Here is a 21,167-nt window from a genome sequence, read left to right as displayed (position 1 = left end):
GAAGACAAAGTGATCTCAGATGTTGGTAGAAGAGAACGACGAGGAACAATTGCGGCGACCGCACGAGTTCTGGTTGTGATGTGTTGTAAATACAGTTCTTTTCCCCTTACCGAAGGCGTGGCAGTCACGGCCATGCTGGTACTCCACGGTGAAATTAGTGACCAAAACGTGCTTTTTTCTTTGCCCAAAGCGCGCAACGCCTCTTGCGACAGACAAGCAAACTTTAGTCACACTCTACGATAGCTTCGATGTCAGGAGCAGCATTCTCACAGTAGACGGTGACCATCAAGCTTGCGCGGGGTGGCAGACTGACGTGATCGTGCGCGATCCTTACAGCAGAACGGTGTTCGAGGTCCGGTACTGGCGTCATGGAGTGATCGGATAAAAAAGTTGTCCACCTTGTCTGCGGATCAATTATTGCACCATTGTCCATCAAAAAGTCCATTCCAAGAATTACATCGCGAGAGCAATTTGGAAAAATGACGAACGCAGCAGGGTACGTAATGCCGTCTATAGTGTCGCGCGATGTGCAGTTCCACGAGATGGCCTCTGGCTGCGCGTATGTGCGGACCGTCCCAACTTGTCGTAATTTTCTTCAGCTTAGACGCAAATTTCCCGCTCATTACTGAGTAGTCAGATCCCGTGTCGGTGATGGTGACTACGTCAAAGCCACCCGCCGCGGTGGCTCAGTGGCTAAGGCGTTGCGCTGCTGAGCACGAGGTCGCGGGTTCAATTCCCGGCCGCGGCGGCCGCTTTTCTGATGGAAGCGAAAAGCAAAAACGCCCGTTTGTACGAGATTTCGGCGCACGTTAAAGATCCCCAGGTGGTCAAAATTAATCCGGAGCCCTCCACTACGGCGCGACTCATCGCCTGCGTTGCGTCGGCGCGTTAAACCCTACAATCAATCAATCGACTACGTCAAAGCCGTCGATGGACAACTGGACGTCGGACGCCGCTTTCCTCGGGTTTCGGGTGCGTCGGAGCGTGGTATCTGTGCGTGTTGGCGGTCGGGCACTATGCGTCGTAATTGTCGATCATTTCTCAGCGTCAGGCTCTGTCCTTTTGGGTATGCGTCGCGTCGTATCGTTGTGGTCGTGTTCGGGAGTTACGTCCAGGTTGGAACGGGTCATCGGGTTGAGGACATGTCGTGAATCATGGTCTTCGGCGAGTCGTTGCGCCGTTGGATGATTTTCATTTGTCTGCCGTCATGCAACTTCACCTCCAAATGTTGCAGTTTTTAGTTTGCCCTACGTGGGCGTGGGCAACTCCCACGCGTGAAGTTTGCGTTGCTTCGACGGCTTGGCGATCGGTATGGGTAGGGTGACGTCGAACGGTTCTAGAACGCTGGAACTCGGTTGGCGTTGGACAGGCAATCTTTGATTTCAGTAGGGCGCTGGCCGGGATGGGGGCGTGGTGCATCGACGGAGAACCCTCGCAAACCCATCGTCTTGAAGGGGCAGCAACGGTAGATCTGGTCGGCCTCTCCGCAGTGGTAGCACAGCGGATGATTATCTGGCATTCGCCACACGTCGGGCTTCCTCGGAGAGGGGGTTGCACCACAGGTGGTCGGGCCGGCGACAGCGGACGACTGTATTTAGCCTCGGGAGGATAGGGAGCAGGCGGACGCGGTCGACGGACAGCAGCCGCGTAAGCCATGGCTTCCGGCTCGAAGGGTGCTTTTGGCGTCGTTGAAGTTCCCAGCGCTTGTTTCACTTCTTTCTTAATAAAACTCACTTTGACTTTGAGAAGTTTCCGCAGCTCCTCCTTTACTACTGCGCGGCTCGGGTAGGCCGTCTGCTGGAATAAGCATGGTGTCGAAATAGTTCGTCTTTGCCGCGCCAACCAAGTTTAGGTCATACTGCTTAGCACGCATTTCGAGGGAGTTCTCAGTTCTGGTTTCTGTCACAAATTCGGCGACGGTTTTGGGCGGATTGCGGACAAGTCCAGCAAACAGTTCCTTTTTCACAACGCGCATCAGGAACCGTAACTTCTTTTCTTCAGCCATGCAAGGGTCAGCATGCTTGAAAAGCCTCTACATCTCCTCGACGAACAAAACAATGCTTTCGTTAGATTGTTGTGTCCGCGTCTGCAGCTATACTCGGTCCGCTCTTTCCGTGCAACCGTGGTGAACGTCGTTAAAAGATGTGTTCTGAAATCGTTCTAAGACTCTTGGGAGCTCTCATGGTCTTCGAACCAGATCCGTGCTGAGTCGTGAACGTAGAACAACACTTGTCTCAGCGTCTCCGCGTCGTTCAATCAGTTAAACAGCCTGACCCGTTCGACCTGTTCCAACCAGTCTTCGGGTCTTCCGCACGTTACCCATGGAATGATGGGGCTCCGTGGGTTGTCGAAGAACGAGGGCAGCTTTAGAAGCGCTGGTCATTGTGCCTGCGTTGATCATGGTGGTCTTCACGACGTCTTCTTTCTTCACTTTATCCCGAAGCAGTCCAAACTCGCTGAGGACCTTGCTGTCGGCGGCTGACACGAGTTGGGCTTGCTGTCGGTTTTAAGAGGGCTAGGGTGCATGTGCATGGACCCAGCACCTCCACCAGATGTCACGAAGCCAAAGATGACGCAGTTTTCTTCGAGGAAAACAAGTTTATTGTAGCTAACTTGTGCTCCCCTAACAACTACAAGAATACACAGGCGGCGAAGCAGCAGTCAACAAAGTGACAGTGCCCACGCGAGCGTCGCCGACTCGAATGCCGGGCGTCCGACCTGCGGTCATTTATCTGTCGGCGCGAGGGCTTCTCGAACAGGCGAATTGCATGCAGAACACTGCAGATAATAGAAGATTATTGCGATCTGGTGACATTAGATCGCGACACTCTCCCTATCAAAGGAGATAACAAGTGCGGCATAAAGAATAGAACATGCGGTTCATATGGCCGACGGATAACACAGATAACATAGCCCGGCGCAGACGGTCGGCAAAAACAAAACATAAACAAACAAACCCAAAACATGGTTCATGGCAACATTTCTTGCTCAATTAACTTTTCTGCTCAACGTAAATGATTGTGGAACGCTTAAAGCTCAATGATAAAAAATTACCACTTACCCTACATTTTCTGGTAACTGCTACTTAGCATCTTGAATTTTTTAATCAACACAATAATACGGTTTCTTTGCGAAATGTAAAACGTTCTCGTTGTAGAGGAGTGTGAAAGGAAGAATTCACGCATATTGAAATATACGTGAGTCTACACGCACAGGTTTTCGATTGATTTCTTATTTTCAGCCTCCTATATCACCTCTACGTATTCTGTCGCTTGCGATGTTCATGGATCTAGATTTTTAAGCGCAAAATATTTGTGCGAAGGACATGAAGGACAGGTACATGCGCTTCGTCCAAATATGTTCGCGCTTAGAAGTCTTGGTCATGGAATACCAGCTGCTCGCACCCCATGTTCTCAGATGTTCTTCCAGGTACCAATTATTCTTCAACGAACCTCCAATGTTTAGCGGCCTAAACATTTGCATTAACATTATATGTGAGTTGCGTAGAACTAAGGGTACTTACAAAAGTTTAGAGAAGCCTTGGAATTCGTATAAAGTTGACAAATTGCAGCAGCTGCATTTGTACAAGTATTTATATTCCAGGAATTTATACAGTGACTAACAATACCTTTTGTTTCTGTTATAGTGCGGCCGTGGGACATGGCACCGTAAAAAATGTCCCAGCAGGTGCTCCTGCCACATGTGTGGTTCTACCTACTGGGGGTTTTGCGCTATTCAGAAGAAAGGGAAATAAAGTTAACGACACTATTTTCCCAACGGGAACGAAGGATTAGCAATAAAAAAAAATAATCGTATTGTTGTCTAAATTTCACCACACCCACCGACATTTTATCGTGTCGTCTAATGTTTAACAAATAAAGTATTCCCACTGATGAAATAAACGATTCCCAATGCACCGACGGCTCCGTAGGAATATTGAACATAGAGTTCCACTCAACGCTTGCAACACCGCCAGAATAGAACCGGATCCGTCTGGACACTGTCCTGATCATTACCGCGCTACATTTTCACTTGAAGCCGTGAACAGGCACTCATAAAGACACATGTTAAAGTGATGATGATGATGGTTCGTCTTTATTTGTGCAAGGCCAACAAGAAAAAGAGCGCCAGAAAAGAAGTTATTTTAATGGTTGATGACACCGTAATTACTAAAACCTGTTAGTAAAAGTAAGTGATGCAAAACCAAAGGCAACGGAGATGACCGGTGTATAGGGCCAGGATGATTACACGTGATATAACAAGAGCTCCCGACATTTTACAGAAGAAAAAAAAACATTGGTTCGTCGGCTAAGAAGCGCGATCGCTCGTGAGAGCACCAGCACCAGCCATTCAATCAGTGGTCTCATTGCCAGGGATCCCACAGTGACCTGGTACCCAGCATATAGTTATTTCAAAATTGGAGGCATATTCAGTCATTATAACCTTTAAAAGAACGTTGATTACATTGTTTTTAGACGACCTTGCTGATGACAGTGCCTGCACAACGCTTAGGGAATCTGTGTACACGATGAACTTGGGAATGTTGTTTGATGATGTGATTTGAAAAGTGTAAGATGCCATACGCTTCTGCCGTGTAAATTCAGTTATAAAAATTTATTCTTTTACTAACACTAACATTTCGTCCCTGCGCTGCACAAAAGAAAGTAGAAGCAGTGTTTTACGCGTCGCTGAAGAATTCTGCGTACCTCTGCAAAGTTCGGCACAATCGCACTTCGTGGTACCTTATTTTTTCTACTTGGATGAATAACAGTTCACATGATATAGGACGCAAATGCCACGATGAAATGAAACTATGGATGGCTGTTTTGTGCGTGTCTGAAAGGGGGCCCTTGAGTGCAGAAGCATTTTCCCTCACTGTAAAAGAGAAAGGTAGGGAAAGAGATGGCCTGTTTAAAAAGAGTCGTAAGTTTGATGTATGGTTTATGATAGAATTCATAGTATGGTTGGTGAGAGACACGGTCTTAGATAAATGCAGTAAGACAACAAACTCCAGGTGACACCCTAGGGACCATTTGAAACACTCGATATACAGACTTCTGAGAGGGCTAGAGCGGAAAGCGCCGCATGAGAGGCGAAGGCCAAGATGCAGCACTGGGTCGACCATTTTCATGCTGTTTTTGTTGCCGACCCCTACAGGACTAAAGAATTCACTGTACTAGGGAACATTAAACCGATACAAAATTAAAAAGGAGACTAAACACACGCTACATGTTTTGTGTGTTTCGGATGTGTCTCGTCTCCTCTTTACCTTTGCCTCTGTGTAATGTTCGTTAGTACGATGGATTCCTCAGTTAGTAGCCAGCTCGCCCCAATTACCGCCTTAGATTTCCATACACGACTTTGCCGTAGTCAATGATGATGATGATCGTTGGAGTTTTTTGGCGCAAGCCCAGCTGGGGCAAAGAGCGCCAAACAAAAGTATCTAAAAGAAAATAGTGGCTACTAAAGCCAGAATAACAATAAAATCAATTAACGGCAATGGTGATGGCTGGTGCATAGGGCCAGATTTGATTATGCGTGATAGGAAATCAGGTTTAAAAACTCGTCTGACAAGTACTCAAACACACGTTTCACTGAAAACATGGCATCGTCACCTAGAAACAGCGATGGATGTAGGGGAATATGTTGTCTGTAGAGTTCTCTGAAGTGTTTGTGTCGTGTTGTGCGAAGTGCCTTGCATGTGATTAGTATGTGCACTACGGATAGGGCCTCTCCGCACCTGCTGTACTAGGGTCTAGAAGATCCCGTCAGCAGATACGAGTGCGTTGCATGGGTGTGCCCTATCCGCAGCCTACCGAAGGCGACTTCTGTGTGGCTCTTGCGTGTGTCAGTGGTGTATGGTACCAAGCGTGGTTTTATAACATGTAACTTGTTATCTATTTCTCACTCCAGTGTGTTTGCCATCTGTTGCGAAGTTGGTGTCTGATGTGTGGCTTCATGTCTGTGTATGGGACTGTTGCTAGTCTGTTACTATGTTGCTATGTTGCTATGGACTGTTGCTATGTCTATGACTGTTGCTATGGGGCTGTTGCTATGGGAATGTTGGTATTGTATTCAAGAGTGTAGCTGCAGTGGCCATTCAATCTGCGGTTTTGTTCCAGCCACTTCCAGAGTGCCCTGGAACCCAACAGAAAGTTATTTGGAGGTTTGATGCATATGCAGACATGATAGCCTTAAAAAATGATTGATGACAAAGTTTTTAGAATGCTTTCTTGATGCAAGTGTTTCTACAACGCTCAGAGAGTCCGTGTACACGATGGATTTTAGTATTCGATTATGGACTATGCGATTTATTACCATTAAAATACCGTACGCTTCCGCTGTGAATATACTGCTACAAAGGTTCATTGTTTTACTGACGTGAAAGTTTGGCCCATGCGCAGCACAAGCCACAGCAGTTGCAGTCTTGGATGCATCACTGTAAAACTCTTCACAGCGGTACTTATACTGCACAAACAAGAATTGCTACAGAATCGCAATCCTTGGTGACCTGTTCTTGCTAAACTCCATAAAAGACAGGTCACATGACACAGGGCGGAGATGCCATGGTGGAATTGAATCAATGATGGGCGTCTTGTGAATGCCTGAGAACGAGACTTCTAGCTCAGAAGCTTCTTCTCGCACTTTTAGAGGAAATGGAATGGAGATTGATGGACGATTTAAAAAGAGTTGCTGTGAGGATGCATCAGTAAGGGTCGGAGTAAAAGGATGATTTGTCATAGACATTATTTTTGAGGCATATAAAACGTCCATGTACACCCTCTGGTGATTTGGGGAGCATTTATTGCATTCTACATAGTGACTTTGGACAGGGCTAGTGCGAAAAGCACCGCATGCGAGGCGTAGCCCTAAATGCAGCACCGGGTCCAGCATTTTTAGTGCCGTTTGTGTTGCACAACTATATACAACACTGCCGTAGCCCAAGCGGGATCCCACTAGGGCGCTATAAACCCGCAGAAGGAGTTGCCTGTCTGCACCATACGACTGGTAGGAGAGAACTTTGAGAATATTCATAGTTTTTAGTCATTTTTGCTTAAGATGTTTCAAGTGTGGAACAAATGTTAGCTTGTTATCGAATATTATGCCTAAAAACTTGTGCTCCTTTTTAACAGGAATTGAAACGCCATTCAGAGTATTATCTGGGTCCGAATGGATCCCGCGCTTTTTGGAGAACACAACACAAGAACGGTTTCCTGGATTGAGTTTAAAACCATTCTTGTCTGCCCAGCTGGCAAGTTTTTTACCACCAAGCTGGACCTGACGTTCGCATATTGACATATTACATGATTTAAAAGATATTTTCACGTCGTCTACATAAATAGAATAACAGATTGTTGGTGGCAGTGCCTTTCCAAGAGAGTTCATCTTTACTGTAAAGATAGTGCAACTCAACACGCCACCTTGTGGCACGCCATTTTCTTGGACGTGAACCTTTGAAAGTGCACAACCAACTCTTACTCTGAACGTTCTCTCCGACAAATAACTTACAAGGGTGTTCAAATATTACCCGCAACACCGAATGAGCTGAGGTCACTAAGGATCCCATAACGCCAAGCGGTGTCGTAGGCCTTCTCGAGATCAAAAAAGACAGTTAAACAGTACTGCTTATGCACGAAGGCATCCTTAATATACTATTCAAGAGCTACGAGTTGATCATTCGTGGATCGCACCGCCCTGAAGCCTGCCTGGCAGCTCTCGAGAAGACCGTTGTACTCAAGGAAGTACACGAGCCTGCGATTTATCATCTTCTCGAAGAGCTTGCACAGGCAGCTCGTCGCGGCAATAGGACGGTAACTTGAGGGGGACGACGGGTCCTTTCCCTCCTTCAGGAAAGCTACAACTATAGCCTCCTTCCAAAAGTTTGGAATGTGCCCCGAAAGCCAAATCTTGTTATATAGGTGTAAGAGTGTTAGAAGAGTGTCTGCATGCAGGTGTTGTATCATTGTGTATGTGATGTTGTCTGGGCCTGGAGCTGCGGGTTTACAGGCGGTCAAAGCAGCATATGTGGGCGCCAATGTGGTCGTGCGGCTGACCCTACATTTATTTACTGAGGAGGATTAGGTGGCAGCAGAAACCCCGCGAGACGGGGAGCGCCTGTGAAACGCGGCCGAGCAGCGCAGTAGCCTGAGTGTTCTCTTTTATGGCTCGTCGTGCCTCTCGTGGGCACGCGCGCTGCTGACGCTGGCACAGCGGCCCATGGTGATGACAGTGGGCTGTTGCTCTCGATGATGAAGTGGCCGCTACAGGGCTCCCCCCCCCCCCTAGCGCGCAGCGCGACACAAGAAAACAAGAACATGAGCAACTAGTGCTGGAACGGGCGTGACGAAGGCTACATAAGTATATGTACACGGTGTGTCCATGGTCAAGGTCCTTGAACAGTCCCCGTCGTCAGCTTAAGGGCTTTCGGAGGGCATTGTAGCCTCCGGTTGTCTGGGCTGAGAGTATAGCAGCGGACGGTGTTGAGCACGAATCGGCTGAACCGATGTCCGGCTGCCGCGGGTGTGCAAATTATTGCTGATGGTGGGACGGGTCTGGAAGGGTGGGCGCTGGAAGGGCAGCGTTCCACATCGTGAGTGTGTCGGTGTAAAAGCAGCACGACGGCGTTGAAGAAAGCAGCGCCGTTGAAGTTGGAGTGGAGGGAATGGTCTCAGACGCAGCGTCGGTTCGCATGCTCGACGCGGAAGCGGTAATTGACGCCGACAGTGACTGCGGCGTTTCCGTCTTGCAGAAGTCGAAAGCAGGTTGTGATGAGCCAGAAAACCACGACAGATCCAGCGCACGCGCCTCCGGCGTTGGCATAGTCGCAGCAGGCGGTCGACTTGAGATTCCTGCTGTTTTACCAGCGCAGCAGACCGCCTTCGGGGTGGGCGCTTGTGGCGTCGGCGGCGATGTTTACGCACGACGGCGCACATGAGTGCTGGTGGGGGCCGCTTCAAGACCGGATAGGGTGCGTTTTCGTCAGATGCGTTTCGGATAGGGTGCGTTTTCGTTTCTTTAACCTGTACGTGTCCAATGGATGTGTGGTGTAGTTTGGATGTCTCTGTAAATGTATTCCAGTTAGCTCTTGCTTCATTAAACCTGTTTTGGGAAGATGGACTGCATGGGCCTTTACTTATATACGTTAGTGACGTGTGGGGAAGGGCTCACTACCGTATGGGTCAGTGCCCACACCTCACTCCAGAAGAGGAAAGAGAACTGCGGAGCCAATCGCAAAGTCAAGATATGAGTATGTGTTATGTCCTATGTTATGGATGAAGGCTGTTTATTGCTGAAAAGGCATGCTCCTGAGGATGTAAGGAATTTCTCTATCAGGCGACCTCGGGCATCCGTGCGAGAAGAGCCCCGAAGAGAGTTGTGAGCATTAACGTCGCCTGTAAAGATATACGGTTCGGGCAGCTGGTCAACTAGCGCCTCCAAGTCAGAGCTCGAAAGTGAAACATCAGGAGGAATGTATATGGCACATACCGTTATCAACCTATTAAATATTATTGTTCGAATTGCTACAGCCTCAAGGACAGTGCTCAGAGTGACAGGGTGGCAGGCTAAGGATTTCCAGGCAATTATGGCCACACCGCCAGAAGAGTGCGTGCCGCCATCCCTGTCCTTTCTGTATATCAAGTACCTTCAAGAAATTTGTGTGTTTAGAATTCAAATGTGTTTCCTGAACACACATTACACTTGGCTGATAAGCATGCAGTATTTCGTATACATCGTCAAGATTATTCCGAAGGCTTCTGCAGTTCCATTGTATTATGTTTTCTCTTCTCATTATGATGTGTTCGGAGCTACTGGAGTGTGACTATTTATGTAGGGTCTTTCGGGGCCTGGACTCTTGGAAGGGGTTTTCTGGCCTTCTCTACTGACCTGTACGTCGCAGCCCTTTCCTTCCGCTGCGATGAAAGCCGGAAGGGCTCGACGTCCTTGTCGTCATCTGAAGGCAAAGGGGTGCCCAGCGGACTGGGCCCCCTTGACGTGGTACCCTTTCGGGTGTTCTTTGCCTGCGCTGCCAGTGCCGAAGGCGTGGGGAGCACCACAGGTGGCACAGGCAGTGAGGCGGGGGAGGGGGTCGCTGCGACTGCCTCCATCTCCATCTCCGTGCCCTTGCGTGTGCTTTGGGCCGGTGGAGAGGAAGCAGTGGATGCAGCGGCATCCCCAACAGACGTTGTTTGCACCACAGCCGCTGCTGGGTGAGCGAGTGGTGCGGAGGCGGGTTGGGCTGCCATAGGCAGCCGAGGGGGGGGGGGGCAGCGGCGGGACGAAGTCCGACTCACGGTACTGGGTCCCCGTCGAACCCAGACGCTGCTCCGCGCCCGGGCGAGCTGCGTCGGCGTACCTGCCCAGAAGGAAGGAGGCGAACCTCTTCCGCGCCTCTGGGCAGGTGATGTTTTCGTTGACTTTCAAGACAATGATCTGTTTTTCTTGTTTGAACTTTTCACAGCTCATAGAATAGGCAGCGTGTGGTCCCTGGCAGTTCGCACAGGTGAAGTTCTCGGATTTACAATTGTCAGTTAGATAATCATGTGCTGCACATTTTGCGCACATCAATTTACCACGACAAGACGTTGTGCCGTGCCCAAACCGCTGACACTTGATACAGCGGCGTGGGTTCGGCACGTAGGGTCGGATTGGACATCTCAAGAAACCTGCGTTGACCGACTCAGAAAGGTTTGAACGGTGAAGTATCAAGATTATGTGCTTGGCAGGAATTATTTCATCATTTCGGCGTATGGTGATTCGCCTCACTACTGTAACGCCCTGATCTCGGAGGTCCTCGAGCAGATCTGCTTCAGTCTCATTCATTAGATCCCGATCAGAGATCACGCCCTGGCAGCTATTGAGGCTGCGATGGGGCGTGATCTTGATGTCAACATCTACCATGCGCGTTTGCTTGAGTAGGTTAGAGGATTGTTGTTTGTTTTCTACTTCTATCAAAACTCCCGTTGGGAGTTTCTTAGCCTAGTACGACTTTCCGATAAGGCTTTCAAGAAACTTGGAGATTAGAAACACAGACTGGGAAGTGATGGGCTTTGCCTTGTCAACAGATTCCATGATCAAAAACTGCAACAAATTATCAGGCTTTGGGAGAGAGATCGATTGCAAAGGAGGAAAAGAAACTTCGGTGCGGCCCCTTTTCGGGGGCCGATCACATTTGGGGGGGGGGTTTAGAAAATGCCATATATCATAGTATAGAAGCAGGGGACGGGGGTAATTTCTTCTTTGACTTTACCCTGGTGGTCAAAGTGGTCCCGGAGCTATCTGCCTGGTGAACAGACAGGGCGCCCATCCGCCGGAGCTTCACCTGGGCTCCGACGGCCACCGTTCGTGGTTTCTAACCCTCCACCTATAAACACATCGCCACGGTTGGATCCAGCTTATGTTTGGGGGCTCGGGGTGCACGGTATCGCCAGTACCGTCACCAAGATTGCTCAAGGTGCCCCGTGCGGGGTTGCCGCAGTCAAGCCGAGACCCTGCCAAGGCAGTGTAGAGGCGCTGCAGGAGTGGTTTGTCGGCCCCATAGGATTGGTTTGAGAGGACCTTAATGATGTTCATTGTTTTTAATAATTTGCATTTAGGCTGTTTCATATGCGGAATGAATCGAAGCTTCCCGTAAAATAAAATACCTGAAAGCTTGTGCTCGTTGTTCACAGGAATCGACACGCCGTTAAGAGTGATGTCTGGGTCTGGTTGGACCCCACGCTTCCTGGAGAGCACAGCACAAGAGCAGTTTCCAGGATTAAGTTTAAAACCATTCTTGTCTGCCCATTCGGAAAGTTTCTTGACGCCAAACTCGACTTGACGTTCGCAGATTGACATATTGCATGATTTAAAAGTTATCTGGACGTTGTCTACATACACGGAATAAAAGATTGTAGGTGGCAATACCTTTCCAAGATAGTCTATCATAACTATGGAAAGAGGTCAGCTCAACACTCCACCACGTGGCAAGCCATTTTCTTGCACATGAACCTTTGACAGTGCACAACCAAATATGACGTGAAAGGTTCTCTCTGACAAGTAACAAGCAAAGGTATTAACAAATTTACTTGAAGGAGCGAATGACTTGAGGTCGCTGAGGATCCTATGCTGCCAAGCGGTGTCATAGGCCTTTTCGACGTCAGAAAACACACCTAAACAAAACTGTTTGTGAACGAAGGCATCATTGATGTGACTCTAGTGCCCCAAGTTCACCGTTTGTGGATCCCCCCAGCCTAAAGCCTACCTCTCAGCTCTCGACAAGACCGTTGTACACCAAAAAGTACGCGAACCTCCGGTTTATTATCTCCTCTACCCCGCACGGGGCACCTTGAGTAATCTTGGTGACGGTACTGGCGATACCGCGGACCCCGAGCCCCCAAACACAAGCTGGATCCAACCGTGGCGATGTGTTTATAGGTGGAGGGTTAGAAACCACGAACGGTGGCCGTCGGAGCCCAGGTCAAGCTCCGGCGGATGGGCTCCCTGTCTGTTCACCAGGCAGGGAGCTCCGGGACCTCTTTGACTACCAGGGTACGGTCAAAAAAGAAAGTACCCCCGTCTCCCTGCTTTTTCCAATGCCATATGGATAAATCAAACCCCCCCCCCAGACGTGATCGGCCCCCTAAAAGGGGCCGCACCGAAGTATCTTTTCCTTTGCCTTCTATCTCGCTCCCAAAGCCAGATAACTACCCTCGTTTTTTGATCATTGAATCTGTAGACAGAATCGAAGCCGGTTTCCTCTCAATCTGTATTTCTTGTTTCTAAATACCTTGAAGGTATCATCGGCAAAACATATGATGCCAAAAAGCTCAGAACTGGTGAAGTGCTAGTTGAAGTTAAAACTCAGCAGCAATCCACAATCCTCCTGAAACAAACCCGCATGGCAGATCTGGAGATCAGGGTCACACCCCACCGCAGCCTCAACAGCTGTCAAGGTGTGATCTCTGAGGCAGATCTAATGTCCGAGACCAAGGCCGACCTTTTGGAAGGCTTAAGGGATCAGGGCGTCACGGCTGTTAAGCGCATATCAATACGCCGAGATGATAAACAGGTAGCAACTAGACACATTATCTTGACCTTCGATCGATGCACCCTTCCAGAATTCATAAATGCCGGTTACATACATTGTTCTGTCCGCCCATACATCCCGAACCCACGGCGCTGCTTCAAGTGCCAACGGTTCGGGCATGGCACAAACTCCTGCCGCGCCCGCCTTACCTGTGCAAAATGCGGCCAACATGACCACCCATCCGAAAACTGTAACACCCAGAGTTTCACCTGTGCCAACTGCCAGGGGCCCCACGCAGCGTGGTCCCGCACTTGCGAGAAATTCCAACAAGAAAAGAAAATAATCAATGTCAAAGTAACAAAGAACATCACCTTCCCAGAGGCGCGAAAGAGGTTCGCGTCTTTCCCCCTGGGGAGGTACGCCGAAGCAGCTCGCCGGGGGGCGGAGCGACGTCTGGTTTCGGCGGGGACCCAGTACCGCGAATCGGACTTGGTCCCGCCCCCGCCCCCCCCCCCCCCCCCCCCCTGGGTTGCCTCTGGCAGCCCGACCCGCCTCCGCACTGCTCGCTGAGCCAGCAGCGGTTGTGGTGGCAACCTCTTCCGTCGGGACCGGTGCTGCTCCCGTCCCTGCCTCCCCGTCCTCCAGTGCGTTGGAGGGCGCCATGGACACCACGGGCCGCGCACCGGCTCCCACCGCCACCGCACCGCCCGTGCCACTTCTGGTGCCCCCGACACTTGCGGCGGTGGCGGTTCAAACGAAGGGCCCCCGAAGGGGGTCCATGTCCGGGGGGCCCGATTCGACGGGCACACCCAGGACATCGGACGATGAGATGGACGTCGGGCCGTTCTTGCCTGCGGTGCACCGCAAGGAACGCGTCCCGACGCCAAAGCCTCCCGACAAGCCAAGAAAGGCGAGAGTCACAGCCCCGAAAGACGACACATAACCAAATACACACACTCCAGTAGCTCTAACACTAAATAATGGGAAGAGAAAACATAATTCAATGGAACTGTAGAGGCCTTCTTAAAAATCTTGATGACGTGTATGAGATTCTCCATGCCAATCAGCCAAGTGTATTGTGTGTTCAGGAAACACACCTGAATTCCAAGAACACAAATTTCTTGAACAGTTACTTGATATACAGAAAGGACAGGGATGGCTGCACGCACTCTTCTGGGGGTGTGGCCATAATTGCTCGGAAATCCTTAGCATGCCACCCTGTCGCTCTGAACACTGTCCTTGAGGCTGTGGCAATTCGAACAATAATATTTAATAGGTTGATAACGGTATGCTCCATATACATTCCTCCTGATGTTGCACTTTCAAGCTCTGACTTCGAGGCACTGGTTGACCAGCTGCCCGAACCATACATTCTTACAGGCGACCTTAATGCTCACAACTCTCTTTGGGGCTCCTCCAGAACGGATGCCCGAAGTCGCCTGATAGAGAAATTTCTTACATCTTCAGGAGCATGCCTTTCAACAATTCAACAATAAACAGCCTACATACCATAACATAGGACACAACACATACTCATGTCTTGACTTGGCGATTGGCTCCGCAGTTCTCTTTCCTCTCCTCGAGTGGGGTGTGGGCACTGACCCATACGGTAGTGACCACTTCCCCACCTCACTCACATACATAGGTAAAGGCCCATGCAGTCCATCTTCCCATAGTAGGTTCAATGAAGCACGAGCTAACTGGAATACATTTACAGAGACATCCAAACTACACCACACATCCATAGGACACCTACACGTCGAAGAAGCTACCCAACTCCTCACGGCGCACATCCTCGACGCCGCCGAAAAGTCCATTCCCCACGCCTCTGGTGCCCCGCGCAACCAGCGGAGGCCATGGTGGAATGAGGACTGTAGGCGGGCGCGAGAGGCCCAGAACAAGGCGTGGGGTATCCTTCGTCGGTACCCCACGTCGGGAAACCTCCTCTTGTTCAAACGGGCCAAGGCGCTAGGAAAACGTGTGCGCCGTGAGGCAAAACGAGAGAGTTGGCGTACATTCATAACATCAATAAACTCCTACACAGACACACGGAAAGTATGGACACGTATACGCAAGCTAAAAGGACAAAAGACACACAGCCTGCCCCTGGTTAGCACAACAGGGGACACTCTGGAAGACCAGGCTGACACACTCGCACAACACTTCCAGCACGTGTCCAGTTCAGCACACTACACGAACACTTTCCTGAAACATAAAGCCTGTTGTGAAAAGAAGTCCCTACGCGACAACAACAAATCACAGACTTCTTACAACTCCCTGTTTGCACTACATGAGCTGAGGGCTGCTCTGAGCACGTGTAAACCCTCAGCTCCAGGCCCAGACAACATCACATACACAATGTTACAACGCTTACACGCAGACACACTCGAAGCACTTCTTCATCTATATAATAAAATATGGCTTTCGGGGCACATTCCAAAGTCTTGGAGGGAGGCCGTAGTAGTGGCTTTTTTGAAGGAGGGAAAGGACCCGTCGTCCCCCTCAAGTTACCGCCCTATAGCCCTGACTAGCTGCCTGTGCAAGCTTTTCGAGAAGATGATCAATCGCAGGCTCGTGTACTTCCTTGAGTACAACGGTCTTCTCGAGAGCTGCCAGGCAGGCTTCAGGGCGGGGCGCTCCACCAATGATCAGCTTGTTGCGTTGGAATCCTACATAAAAGATGCCTTCATTCACAAACAGTTCTCTATAACAGTCTTCTTTGATATGGAAAAGGCCTACGACACGGCATGGCGATACGGCATCTTGAGTGACTTGAAGTCATTCGGTGTTTCGGGCAACATGCTCAGCACACTTTCTAGCTACATGTCTGAACGAACTTTCCGTGTAAGAATTGGTAGTGCACTTTATAATGTACATGTTCAGGAAAATGGCGTGCCTCAGGGAGGTGTTTTGAGCTGCACACTCTTCATAGTTAAGATGAACTCACTCCGTAAGGTATTGCCACCAACCATTTCTTGTTCAGTTTATGTAGATGATGTCCAAATATCTTTTAAATCATGTAATATGTCAATCTGTGAACGTCAAGTCCAGCTCGGCGTGAACAAACTTGCTGGCTGGGCGGACACAAACGGCTTTAAGCTGAACCCCATAAAAAGTACTTGTGTTGTGTTCACCCGTGTTCGTGGGATCCATGTGGACCCTGACATTACTCTAAACGGCGTGTCGATTCCTGTAGAAAAGGAGCACAAGTTTTTAGGCCTAATATTCGACAACAAACTAACATTTCTTCCTCATCTGAAAATGCTTAAACAAAAATGCCTAAAAACTATGAATATCCTTAAAGTCGTCTCTCACCAATCGTACGGTGCAGAGAAGCAGCTACTCCTGCGTCTGTATACTGCACTGGTAGGATCTCGCTTGGACTACGGCAGCGTCGTATATGGGTCTGCAACGAAAACGGCACTTAAAATGCTTGACCCAGTTCTGCATTTGGGGCTTCGCCTTGCTTGTGGCGCCTTTCGCACCAGCCCTGTCGAAAGCCTCTATGCAGAGTGCCACAAATGGTCCCTGTATCACCAGAGGATATACACTGACCTTTTGTATTCCTCTAAAATCATGTCTCTGACAAATCATCCTCTTAACTCGACCATTCATGATGCATCCTCACAGCAGCTCTTGTTAAACCGTCCATCTATTCCCATGCCGTTCCCTCTCAGAGTGAGAGCAGAAGCTTCTGAGCTAGCAGTGTCATTCTCATATATCCACAAGACACCGATCATTGATTTTATTGCACCATGGCAGGCCAGGGATGTTTCCTGTGACCTGTCTTTTGTGCAGTTCGACAAAAACCGGGCACCTAGGGCAGCTATTGTGCAGCATTTCCTCTTCCTGCAGGATAGGTACCAGTGTGCAGAGTTTTACTCCGACGCATCAAAGACAGCTGATGCTGTGTCTTGTGCTGCCCATGGACTGAACTTTAACATGGCAAAAAGAATGAACTCCAACAACAGCATTTTTACAGCTGAAGCACACGGCATTTTACTTATTTTAGACCACATTGTCCAACATCAAATTCCAAAGTCCATAGTTTTTACAGATTCTCTTAGTGTTGTACGTGCACGTTTGTCCAGAAAACGCTCAAAAAATTATGTAATCAATCTTGTTTTTAAGGCCCTTATGGCGGCATACGCATCAAGTCTTGAAATAACAATATGTTGGGTTCCTGGCCATTGTGGAATAGCCGGGAATGAAACCGCAGATGAAATGGCCACTGCTGCTACACTCTTGAATTTAGTGGGCATAGCAACACTGCCGTACACAGATATGAAGCCACACATCGTTTTTGTCAATAAACAAACAAACAAACATCAGACACCAACTTCACAGCACATGGCAAACACACTGGAGTGAACAGACAGATAACAAGTTACACGTAATAAAACCACACTTGGGACCATACGCTTCTGACTCACACAACAGACACATTGAAGTTACCTTAGCTAGGTTGCGGATAGGCCACACACATGTAACACACTCACACCTGCTCACTAGCTCTCCAAGACCTGTGTATAGGAGGTGTGGGGACGGCCTATCCGTAGTCCACATCCTAATAACATGCAAGGCACTCGACACAACAAGACACAGACACTTCAAGGAACTATACAGACAACACTTTCCGCTACACCTTTCCTTGTTTTTGGGTGACAATGCCATGGTCTCTGTGCAACGCGTTTTTAAATATTTGTCTGATGTTAAGTTTTTAAACCTCATTTCCTATCATGCGTAATCAAAACTGGCCCTATACACCAGCCATCACCATTGCCGTTGATTGATTTTACTGCTGTTATTTTGGCTTCAGTAGCCACTATTTTCTTTTACATACTTTTGTTTGGCGCTCTTTGCCCCAGGTGGCCTTGCGCCAAAAAACTCCAACCATCATCATCATCATATTATCTCCTCTACAATTTTGCACAGGCAGCATGTCACGGAGATTGGTAGAACCTGGTAGGAGAGGATGGGTCCTTCCCCTCCTTCAGGAAGGCCACTACAGTGCCCTCCCTTCAAAACATTAGAAGCTGCCCCTGAAGCCATTATTTTCTGTATAGGTGGTTGATCTGTCGTTGTCACGGAAAGGCTTCTTTACGGCCGACAGTTTGTGTTTCACGAAAATGTTTGTGTAGTGTGCTGAACTGGACCTGTATTGGAAGTGTGGCAGTGCGTCCCCTGTGTGTCTCCTGTTGTACTAACCAGGGGCAGGCTGCGCGTCTGATGTCCTTTGAGTTTTCGTATACGTGTCCAGACTCCTCGCGCATCTGAGTAGAAGTTTACTGATGTTATGAATGAACGCCAACTCTCTCGTTTTGCCTCACGGCACACAAATTTTCCTAACGCCTTTGCCCTTTTGAACAAAAGCAGGTTACCCAAGGTGACTGTCGACGAAGGATACCCCACGCCTTGTTCTGGGCCTCTCACGCCCGCCTACTGTCATCATTCCGCCACGGACTCCTCTGATTATGCGGTGCACCAGAGGCGTGGGGAATGGACTTTTCGGCGGCGTCGAGGATATTCGCCTTGAATAGTGGGGTAGCTCCTTCAATGTGTAGCTGTCTTATGAATGTGTAATATAGTTTAGATGTCTCTGTAAATGTATTGCAGTGAGCTCTTGCTTCACTGAACCTGTTCTGGGAAGATAGACTGTGTGGGCATTTACCTACATATGTTTGTGAGGTGGGGAAGTGGTCACTACCATATGGGTCCGGGCCCACACCCCAGTCAAGACATGGAAAGAGAACTGCAGAACTAATAGGCCAAGTCAAGATGTGCGTATTTATTGTTCCTTAAGTTATGGTATGTAGGCTGTTTTTGTTGAAAAGGCATGCTCCAGAGGATTTATGAAGCTTCTTTATCAGGCAACCTCGGGCATCCGTGCGAGAAGAGCCCCAAAGAAAATTGTGCGCATTCAGGTCCCCTGTGAGGATGTATAGTTAGGGCAGCTGGTCAACCAGCGAATCGAAGTCAGAGCTCGAGAGTGCAAAATCAAGAGGTATGTAAATAGGCATACCATTATGAACCTTTTAAATATTTGAATGGAATAAAAACAAGCGGTAAACACAGGTCACAGTAGAAAACGACGGGACAAGCTGGCACTAACAACTAAACGTACAAGGCACTTAAACGCCTAGAAATACCCGACGAAAGATACCGACGAAGGATACTCCACGCCTTGTTCTGGGCATCTCGCGCCCGCCTCCAGTCTTCATTCCACCACGGCCTCCTCTGGTTGCGCGGGGCACCAGAGGTGTGGGGAATGGACGTTTCGGCGGCGTCGAGGATGTGCGCCTTGAGTAGTTGGGTAGCTTCTCACAGGAGTAGATGTTTTATGGATGTGCGGTGTAGTTTAGGCCTCGAATTGTAACTCATTTTCTTCCATTGATTTATCATTGCATGATCACTTATGTCTTTTCAATGTGGAGCTTGCATTGTGCCTTAAGCTCTGCGGTTCAGATCAATTAATCACTTCCTAATATTTACACTGTCACCGCACCTTTGCATCTGCGCCCTAAAAAATGTGTATCTCGTTTTATGTTGACGTAACATTTGAGTTTAAATCTCATGTTAACAGTGCGGAGCGAAGACTGCTGGGGTGACTTTGAATGAGATAGGTGACTTTGAATGAGATAAAATTTGAATTCAACTCGTATAAACGCCTAAATATATTTATTACGCACACTGTTGGCGAGGCCTACTCAGAGTGTATTAGAACAGCGTTAGTATTAATCCAGTCGAACCTAGTTATAACGAAGTTGTGTCGGGGCAGTAAATTAGTTCGTTATATCCGATATCCGTTGTCAACGTACAGAAAAAAATTCGCGTTCAAAATTTGGAAATCTAGCTAAAGCAAAGATTTCACATACAAAAACACTCTATGCTGGGCCTCGAGCCCATTTTAAACGACGCAATCGTTACCTGCCTACTTGTATTATCACGAGGTTCAACTGTGCATAAAGAGTTAAAAATAAATTTGTTGTTGCTGGAGTTTTAGTAGTTTGGCATTACAGGCATTTTCAGGTTTGTGAGGTAGCCGCTGTCGCATGGTGTGCCCGTTATTGGGACTTTTATTACCGCGTTTCAGGCCGACGCACGGATCCACTGCTACACCAAACTTTAAAATCAAAGCAGCATGCGCAAGTGTAGGACCTTCCTACTGGTGCTGCAGAAGCGAACGTGTCGTCCTGGCCTTTTTTGAAGTTCTCTGGGCGCAGGAGTATCGTTTTTTCAATGCTCAATTGGCCTGGCATGACAACAGAATTTCGTAATTAAATAAACAGCCCACAGACCACAGACCCTCTCAAGAGCACCAGCACACCTCCGCCCTCCTCTCTCTCCCCCGCCCCCAAACATACGGGTGTGCGCTCATATGATTTTTCCTGGATCCACAACTTTAACGTATACATTTTAAAATGTTGCTTGAAGAAAATTTTAAACAATCTTCAGCGTTGCTTAAATACCCAAAATGACGGCCGAATAACCACTGTAAACAACTTAACAATTTTCAAAATCTTTCATGTCCTTGCCTGAAGTCATACTTCAGTTTGAACATCACGGTCGCTCTCAATCAAGGTAATACTGTAACTGGGTCATTACTGTCCGTTTCTTGCTGAAACACGGTAGTCGGTAGCGTTTATGTATGAGGGGCCATGCCATTGATGATGTTTTCTTGGTGGGCTGCGGGAAACAAAATCCTGACTTGCTTCGATCATCGCACCACGTGCGAAGGTCATGCTGGCTCTGTACAAATGCCCAATGCTCGGATTTATGGTGGACGAGGAGCTTCCCAACATAATTCCCGCGTCTCTAACGAAAACTACAAGCTCCCTGTGCGTCCTATACATTACAGATCCGCCCATACAATGCAGACTGTTTTATTGCTTAGCTTTAAAACCGGCAGTGTGTAATCGGCTGAACAACGGCAGCGCACGAGTGAGCTAAAAAGTATACCGCCCTACTAACTGTCCCCAACCTACACACTTCTGCATACGCCGATGACATCACCCTCTGGATGACCAGTGGCAGTGATGCTCACATAGAAGAGACGCTGCAGCTAGGAGCAGAAACTGTGAGTACAGTCGCCCGCACAATCGGTCTACCATGTTCACCGCACAAATCAGAGCTTCTCATCCTACATCCCACCCGTTCACGC

At 48.6% G+C, this 21,167-nt stretch overlaps 1 long non-coding RNA gene across 1 annotated transcript in view; it reads left to right on the top strand.

Annotated features, from left to right (window-relative positions):
* LOC144166078 (uncharacterized) overlaps positions 1-3,916 on the top strand; it is a 46,740-nt gene extending 42,824 nt beyond the window's left edge. Inside the window, exon 3 of the long non-coding RNA XR_013321554.1 lies at positions 3,647-3,916. This is a non-coding gene — a long non-coding RNA (uncharacterized LOC144166078). The remainder of the gene's footprint in view (positions 1-3,646) is intronic.
* The last annotated feature ends 17,251 nt before the right edge of the window (positions 3,917-21,167 follow it).

Source organism: Haemaphysalis longicornis, unplaced genomic scaffold (assembly GCF_048455015.1).
Source record: "Haemaphysalis longicornis isolate Haplotype H1 unplaced genomic scaffold, Haemaphysalis longicornis Haplotype H1 scaffold_16, whole genome shotgun sequence".
In the NCBI taxonomy this organism is placed as follows: domain Eukaryota; kingdom Metazoa; phylum Arthropoda; class Arachnida; order Ixodida; family Ixodidae; genus Haemaphysalis; species Haemaphysalis longicornis.
This window is presented reverse-complemented; position numbering and strand designations above follow the sequence as displayed.